The sequence below is a fragment of the Myodes glareolus genome, chromosome 22 (assembly GCF_982192425.1).
Source record: "Myodes glareolus chromosome 22, mMyoGla1.1, whole genome shotgun sequence".
Lineage (NCBI taxonomy): Eukaryota > Metazoa > Chordata > Mammalia > Rodentia > Cricetidae > Myodes > Myodes glareolus.
The window spans coordinates 39,384,184-39,392,005 of record NC_142047.1 but is presented as its reverse complement, the minus strand read 5'-3'; the positions used below and the strand labels follow the sequence as shown (position 1 = coordinate 39,392,005).

The 7,822-nt window shown below is 45.9% G+C and overlaps 1 non-coding gene across 1 annotated transcript; it reads left to right on the top strand.

Moving 5' to 3' along the window:
* The first annotated feature begins 7,227 nt into the window (after positions 1-7,227).
* LOC125402661 (U1 spliceosomal RNA) lies at positions 7,228-7,385 on the top strand. Its single transcript, XR_007232701.3, has one exon. It is a non-coding gene; the product is annotated as a U1 spliceosomal RNA (small nuclear RNA).
* The last annotated feature ends 437 nt before the right edge of the window (positions 7,386-7,822 follow it).

The following is a 7,822-nucleotide window of genomic DNA, read 5'->3' as shown; positions in this document are numbered from 1 at the left end:
AATGTTCCGATTGTGCGATCGTGTCTTCTAAATATGCCGCCGTGAATCAGGTTGAGTACAGACACACAGACAAGACCAAGCCCTATGAACTTGGCAGTGTTACTCTTACAGAGTCTCAAGGAGCAGAAAGCGGTGAGGAAAACGTGATGGCCACTGTGAGAAAGGCTGCTAGGGATCCGTGCCCAGAAGCGGCTCCACCTCGCCGCCTCTTGAGATGGATGATCCGCGCCTTCCCTCCGCTCTTAGGATAAAGAGATCTGAGGAGGTTTTAAATTCGTAGATGAATTTTCTTGTTTGTTTGTTTGCTGGATTTTTCCCTTCTCGTTCTTTTTCCTCCACGGAACACAACCAGGAAATGATTGGATCTTTGGCAGAACAAAGGTATTTTTGATGGCTCTGTAATCTAGTGCGCTAATGCGCCCAGTCCCCTCATTGTCTTGCTGTCTGATCCCATCCCTTCTGCCAGACAGTCACTGCAGGATGAGTCACTTTTAATGTCTGATAATCAAGGTGAATTTTCAAAAAGCTGCCATTTTGGAATTATGCACTATATCGTGGTGGCAGGGCCTGGAAGAGGAGGAAGGGAAGGCTAAGATAGACACCTACTGCATATTCGGAGAACTGCAGGACACAGCCAGCATGGTGCCAGACACGATGTGTCCGGAGGGTCCAAGTCAATCAAGGCATACATGATGAGAAAGAGACTATGTTAATTATAAATTAAAAATAACTTCTATGATAATGAAGATTATATGCACAGGAGAAAACGTCTTAGTTAAAACGGACTGGAGGGATAGAATTAAAACCCAGCCATTTGGGGGCATGGATTCTGTACCTACTGAATATATTGAAGTCTATTAAATAACCTAATACAAACTTAACATTTGAAAGAGAATAGAAGGGAATTGTAGCAGTCTCTGTGGAGGCTGTATTGTCTGCCATCCTTGTTTAAAGCGTTCCTGCTAAGAACATTACCTTGCAGATGAACACAGCCTCCCTTTAACCAGGGAGACAATATATTTCTAGAATCATTTAAAAGAATACTCCACCCCCAACAGAAGGAAAGAAAGAAAGAAAGAAAGAAAGAAAGAAAGAAAGAAAGAAAGAAAGAAAGAAAGAGAAAGAAAACACCAACAAAGTAGCCAGAGAGATGCTAGAAACCCAGGACAAACAAAGGCCATCAAACATTCTTTTGGGGCTTTGACTATTCTATATATATGGCCAGTGTCTTCTCTGAGGTAATTAACCAGAGCCACGTACAGCTCACATACGGTGGCTCTGGACTTGGTTTTAATTGTTGCCATTGTGTTAAGTAGTGGGTAGTCAAAGGTAAATGATATGAGCATAGCCTGCGAGTTCTGTTTATTACCCAGAGAAGCGAACACTATAAATAGAGGCAGGTTGTTTTGACTAGGGAAATGCTGTCCTCATCACAGCTGGGAGATGCTGGGCGAGTTCAGGCTGAAACCTCAGAGCTTTGTCCTGCTTTACAAAAGCATGAAGGTTTCCATGGCTGTTTCAGTGGCTGGTCAGAGTCTGTAGGCGCTTTATCTGTCCTGGGGGAGGGAAGACGTGACATTTCAGAGGATGCTATTTTATAACTGTGATGAATGCTTACATATTCCCCCCACACACACACACACAGAGGTATCTAAATACCTGGGCATCTTCTGTGCACGAGTTGTGCTTACAGATTATTGCACGTTGTATTGTCTACCATGTTACTGCTAGTTCACTCTCTTTCTGTGCCTTGACCTTTGCTCCTCTCTCTCTCTCTGTCTTTCTCTTTCTGTGTGCATGTGGGTGCACGACAGAGAGATGCTCACACACACATACACACACACACACACACACACACACACACACATGCTCATATGTACATCCCGTAAATGACTACAAAATAGGCAAACGAAGAAAATATGTAGTGACGGTCTTGCTGTTCTCATTCATGAAAAAGGTTTAAAGTCCAGAGACTCTCTGAGCTGCAAGCAAGTCCTTAGCGGTCTTTGGGTGCAGTCTTAGTCACACTAAGGCAGCAGACAAGTGACTGTGACGAGTCCTGTGACAACTCAGCTAGAAGTCGGTAGGTGTCAGGCTAGTGCTGGGGGTCTTCCATCAGCTTGGCGCACTTGCTATTGCCATGAGTTCTCGGCAGCTTGGCTAGTCATGATTCCAGCACAGACACCACGAGGAAGAAAGTAAAACGCCAGAGAAAAAGATTCACACATTTCCAACCCTGAGACAGAGGAGCAAAATGAAATATGGTATGAAAAGGGGTGGGGGGAGGCAAGATGGGAATAGCCCATGTAGCTGACAGAAGGATCTACCTAGTCCAAACCTCAATTTAAAAGCAGAATTGTCCAGAAGAAGAAGAAGAAGAAGAAGAAGAAGGAGGGGGAGGGGGAGGGGGAGGGGGAGGGGGAGGGGAGGGGGAGGGGGAGGAGGAGGGGGAGGGGGAGGGGGAGGAGGAGGAGGAGGAGGAGGAGGAGGAGAAGGAGAAGAAGAAGAAGAAGAAGAAGAAGAAGAAGAAGAAGAAGAAGAAGAAGAAGAAGAAGAAGAAGAAGAAGAAGAAGAAGAAGAAGAAGAAGAAGAAGAAAGCGATGAGACATTTGGAGCTGGCTAAGAAGGCAGGCGCTGCTGCTCCCGATGATAATGCTTTCTTTCTCTTCATATGCGCCTTCCTCTGGAAGGTCAGAATCCATCTGAGCCACCTTGACTTGCGGTGGGCTCCTCAGACCAGCAAACAGCAGACACTACGAAGGAAGCAGGACTTCCCTTGATTATAGACTAAACCCTTAGCAGGTGGCTTCGCTGTCTGTTCAACAGTCTGCCTGCCATCATCTGGTAGGTGTTTTTACATCTCGAATTTGCATTTCTCTTCGGCTGTGTTCTGACTCCCGTGGGGGCGAAATCTACATTTTTTTTTCTTTTACTAAAACATTTCCCTTTGTGCTTAGCCCCCTGGTGCCCAGAAACCCTTGTCATGTCAAGTTCACCTGCTGTTTTAATGGTGAACCTCGAGATTTCCTTCCCAGGTACTGTGGACAGCAGGAGTCCCGAGAGAGAGAGGTGCTTGGTGGTAACCGTAACACCGTGACAGCCGCCCTGCACCAGAACAGGGTCTCCTGGCAGCTCTGCATTCTTTTCTGCAAGAATCAAAAGAAAGGCACACACAAACAACTAAAAAGAAAAACTAAAATCAATTCAGAAATCAAGACTGTGTCTTAGTAGGGCAAATAATATTTGACGGAAAAAGGAAGGAATCTAAATATTATGTATTATATAAATATTTTTATTTTATTTGGTTTTGGCCTTATTTATTATAATTGTGGGAGGCAGCCTGAGACTTACAATGGCAGTGACTGCTGGCACATGCAGGACCCCAGAGTAGCTCTGAGGAGCCTGAGAGACCCATGGAGGCTCCAAGGGGAAATGCTCTGGAGGAGAAGTCTACAGAGCCTGCAGTACCCAGAACAACTTTTTTAAAGGCAGGTCTTATGGGAAGATGCTTCTAAAAAGTGGGCTCACGGAACTGGAAGGAAAGATGGCTGAGCAGAGCCCCGTGCACACAGTGAAGAACGGCGAAATTAGAGACACTTCCCGAAGGGTGTGGGAGTGACGTGGGAGCAACCGCAGTGGACAAAGAACATGGCCTTACTGATAGGGCCAGTACTTGGCCTGCAGCATGGACCTGCTGCTGGCCGCATGCGCGATAGTCGTGCCTGCTGTGCCTAGTGAGCCTCCGGGTGGCCAACACCAAGGACAGGGTGGTGTGTGGCAGCCTTGAGTTCTCCCAGAAACATGTCTTTACTGAATAGGGCAGTATGGAGTCAATGTAGCTACCACCCGACTGGGGGGAGAGGAGTGCCCAGGCCACAGAACTGCCCTTGGGAAGCCTAGAGCTTACAAGGATCCTGTCCCTGGATGCCCTGCCTCTGGGTAACAGCAGTGTATACAAGTCAAGTCTCGGGGATTGTCCAGTATCTATGGTGCTTCAGAGACCAGAGACCTTGAACCAGATCAATGACTCGCTGCATTGAGTATTTGCATGTAAAGCTGTTTGGGTATAAACACTGTGTGACACACCTCAGTTTGCAATGCCACTTCAACAAACAGTCAATTGAAAGCTGGAAAAGCTGGAGGAACGGAGCACGTGCTGTGGAGAGAGGCAGATGGTGACCTGACAGAGGTGACAGGCATGGCGGAAGGCTGAAGTGGACAGGGGAGCATGCCCTTGCTGAGCAGAGCTGGTGGGCTGCGGTGCAGCAGCCTGGAGCTCTGGCAAACTCTGTCCCAAAAGTTGATGTCTAACCACAGGATCCCCCTGACTCTGAGCAACGACAGGATACCAGAGGTGAAGAATGGTTTGTTTTCTGGACCGGGCCTCCACAAAAGTCCTTCATGGTTCATGCTGTCCCCGGAAGCCATGTTTACACCCAGAGTCCATACGGACATCTGTGGTCTGGGATGCCACCTAAGGCCAAGTTGATGCCTATGGCCCTCGTTGCCGCTAGAAGCTGTGTTGATGTCGGTGATCTGTGCTGCCGCCAGAGACCATGTTGGTGTTCGTAGTCTGTTATACTGCGAAGACCAAAGGGATGTGCTGCCGCCTGATGGGAGCCATGCTGCCACCAGAGGCCATGTGGATCTCCATGGCCTGTGCTGCCACCCAGAACCACCGTGATGTCTGTGATCTGTGCTGTGGCTAAGATCCTGAGTTAGGCACCTACTGATGATGATGACTGTGAAGGGCAGGGTCAATGAAGCTTCTTTTGCAGTGGTATTGATGACTACAGACTCACAGCTGAGAATGAGACACAGAAGACTTCCGTGACAACCTCTCTCCCCCACTTCCACTCTACCCCCCTCAAAAGAAACAGTCTAGACAGGATGCCATTGACAAGAACTCTTAAAAACTGTGGCAGGGAGGCTGAAGTGTAGCTCTTCACAGCCGATGGCTTCTGGTGGAGCGAGGGGTTGGGAAGGATTCCGTTTTCTTTAAGAAGCTGGCTGCTGGGAAGTTTAACCGTGCTTCAGTGAGTATTTGGGCAACACAAATTATACTTGGCTTATTTTTCTTTTTCTTTTTCTCCTTCTCTTATTTATTTATTTATTTATTTATTTATTTATTTATTTATTTATTTATTTATTTATTTATTTTTGGTGAGGAGGTCACAAGGGTGGGGGAGTGGACCTGGGAGGATAGGGAAGTGAGTGTAAATGGCATGCATTATGTGAAATTGCCAAATAATCGTTAAAAATATTATCTTGGAAAGAATTGTGGGCAGCATGCACATGGCGGTCAGACGACAAACTTACAGTTGCTCCTCTCTCTTCCCCTCTATGTGGGCCCTGGGGATCAGTGCATGCTGCCTTGCTTGTATGACAGGCACCCTAACCTGCTGTGTTATCTCAGTGGCCCCCACTGTAAGGAATTGCAACAATGGGGTGGAGGTGTCGTGGCCTATAGACAATGAAAATGTCACCACAAAACCAATGTTGACTCTTTCAAATCACAAATTTTAACTCCTTCAAATCCAACAAAACAAATGACCTTTCAAGTTCTTTAAAAAAAAAAACTGCAGAATATGTATGTAACTGGTGGTATTAGCCTGGAAATATGTGATATTGGGTTTCTTTTCCCCTTGGAGAACCATCGGGGATGTTGTTGGGACTTTTCTCTCAACGGTACTGTTAGAAATAGGGGTCCTGAGTCTCAGCCCTAATAACATCTGTGCAGGGTAGAGGAGACAGGGAGAACAGCATCCTGTGCTTTTCCCGTGTTCTGCGCTGTCTGACCTCAACCCATCATATGCTAGTGAGATCTCCTCACAGGATTTTCAGCTAAAAGCCGTCACATGGCCTCGGGGGGAAACTGGCTGGAAACGACTAGAGAGGCCAATTCTCACTTCAAGAAACCAGGCCCTCTTGTCCATGTATTGCAGACCATATTTACGTGCATGTTAAAGTTCTTGTATTTGAGGGTATGATCAACAGACAGAAGACATTTTATGGTTTCTGGTGTTACAGGCTCTTCCACGGAATTGAACGCTCAAGGGACTGATAATCCAGTCCAATGACTTCACGCTTCCAAAAGTAACTGAGGAATGCAGACTTCACAGAACCTAACAGATATGGAAAGTATGGTTTTGAAAGGGAAGTAATATGCACAACATTTTGGGAGAAGTTAAATAATAGCTAATGGAATGGAGAGACATCCCGGGGCCAGGGACTGGAAGATTTAATATTGATAAGATCATAACCCTTCCCACACAGAGCCATCCTGAGGTTTTCCTAAGTCACAGTGGAAAGCAATGGTGACTTGAAGACCACATCTAGGTTTCAAGTCATAAGGGAGACCATTTATTCTTCAGATGCAGCCAAGGAGGATAACGAGGAAACAGAACTTTCCTGGGCTGTGAGGAGCGATGATTGGGAAGCTTCTCCAGACGGTGGAATTAGAGTCCACTCAGGAAATAGCCTCCACCCCTGGGGCCCAGTTCTATTTCCTTCCACAGAGATTTCAGAACTGCTGTGAGTCAGAGACAAGCGACAACTTCCACTCTTCTGCACTGTTGAGTGGTAATGTTCACTGTGGTCATGCTGGCCCATCCTCTGCCATGTTTTGGATAGGTGGGCACAAGTAACTTGGCTTCTTAGCCCTAAATGTTAAGGATCAGGTTGAGGAGCTCCCTGAGACCCAGATCTTGAGTCTGAGAAGAGACTGCATGAGACTTTGGGATCTTCTCTAAAGCAAAGTGGAAATATTTTACATATAGAAGAAGGAAGCAAATTTCACCATGAGAGCAGGTAATAGTGGGTTTTAGCGATGGCCCCAATTGTGTGCTAGGCCTGAGAGAGGATTATGGATGTCAATCATTCTCACTTGATTTCCAGCACCCGCCCATAAGCGATGGCTGCTGTTTGCACCGAGCGTAGTTACAGACTTCCCTTTACCAGGGAAATGTGGGTGGAGGTGATACACATATCTTCCCACACAAGTTTACAGAGCATCTCATGGCTTAACCATCGCTTCCTCCACCCCATCCCACCACCATCATCTTGCCCATCTGAAAGCACTTACTGAGCACAACCAAATCAATTCAGAGTCTCAGCCTCAGGAGTGAAGGCTGTGGCCTTGATTAGGTTTTGGGTCTGAGCTTAACTTATACAAGTAGATATAGATATATAGCTATATGTCAGCCATATTAGTAAAAGTATCTCCCAGTACTGACCTGGCAGGGGATGTACCATAAAGGTGGTTTTCCCAGGGCGAGGCTTATCCATTGCACTCCAGATGTGCTGACCCCTACAATTTCCCCAAATGTGGGAAATTCCACTGCATAATTTGTGGTAGTGGGGTTCTGCGTTTGTGCTCTCCCCCGGAAAAAAAAAAGAAGGAAAGAAAGAAAGAATTACTCCCAACTGTATCTTCTGATATTTGGAAATTGGAAATAGTTGAATTTTCCATTCCCCTTTACAAAATTGTGTGGTTTTTCTTGGACTTCTTTCTCTTTTTTTTTTTTTTTGCATTTTGTTAAATGAAACCAACAGAAATTAAAGACTATTAGCAACATGCTTTTTCCTCTTTGCCTATCCACAGTGTCCTTGAGTATATAATCTGGTCTTCCAGGAAAGCTGGGCTTAACCAATGCAGTTTTTTAATGCAAACCCAGACAAACAGTGGGAAAGCAATGAATAAACCTGACACTCTTTGTGGTTACTTAATTAAACCTGTCAACAAACCACAAGCACAAAAATATCTTCACCCTAAAACAGGGCATCTACAAAAATTACAAAGCAGGTATTTTCCTTGGATCTG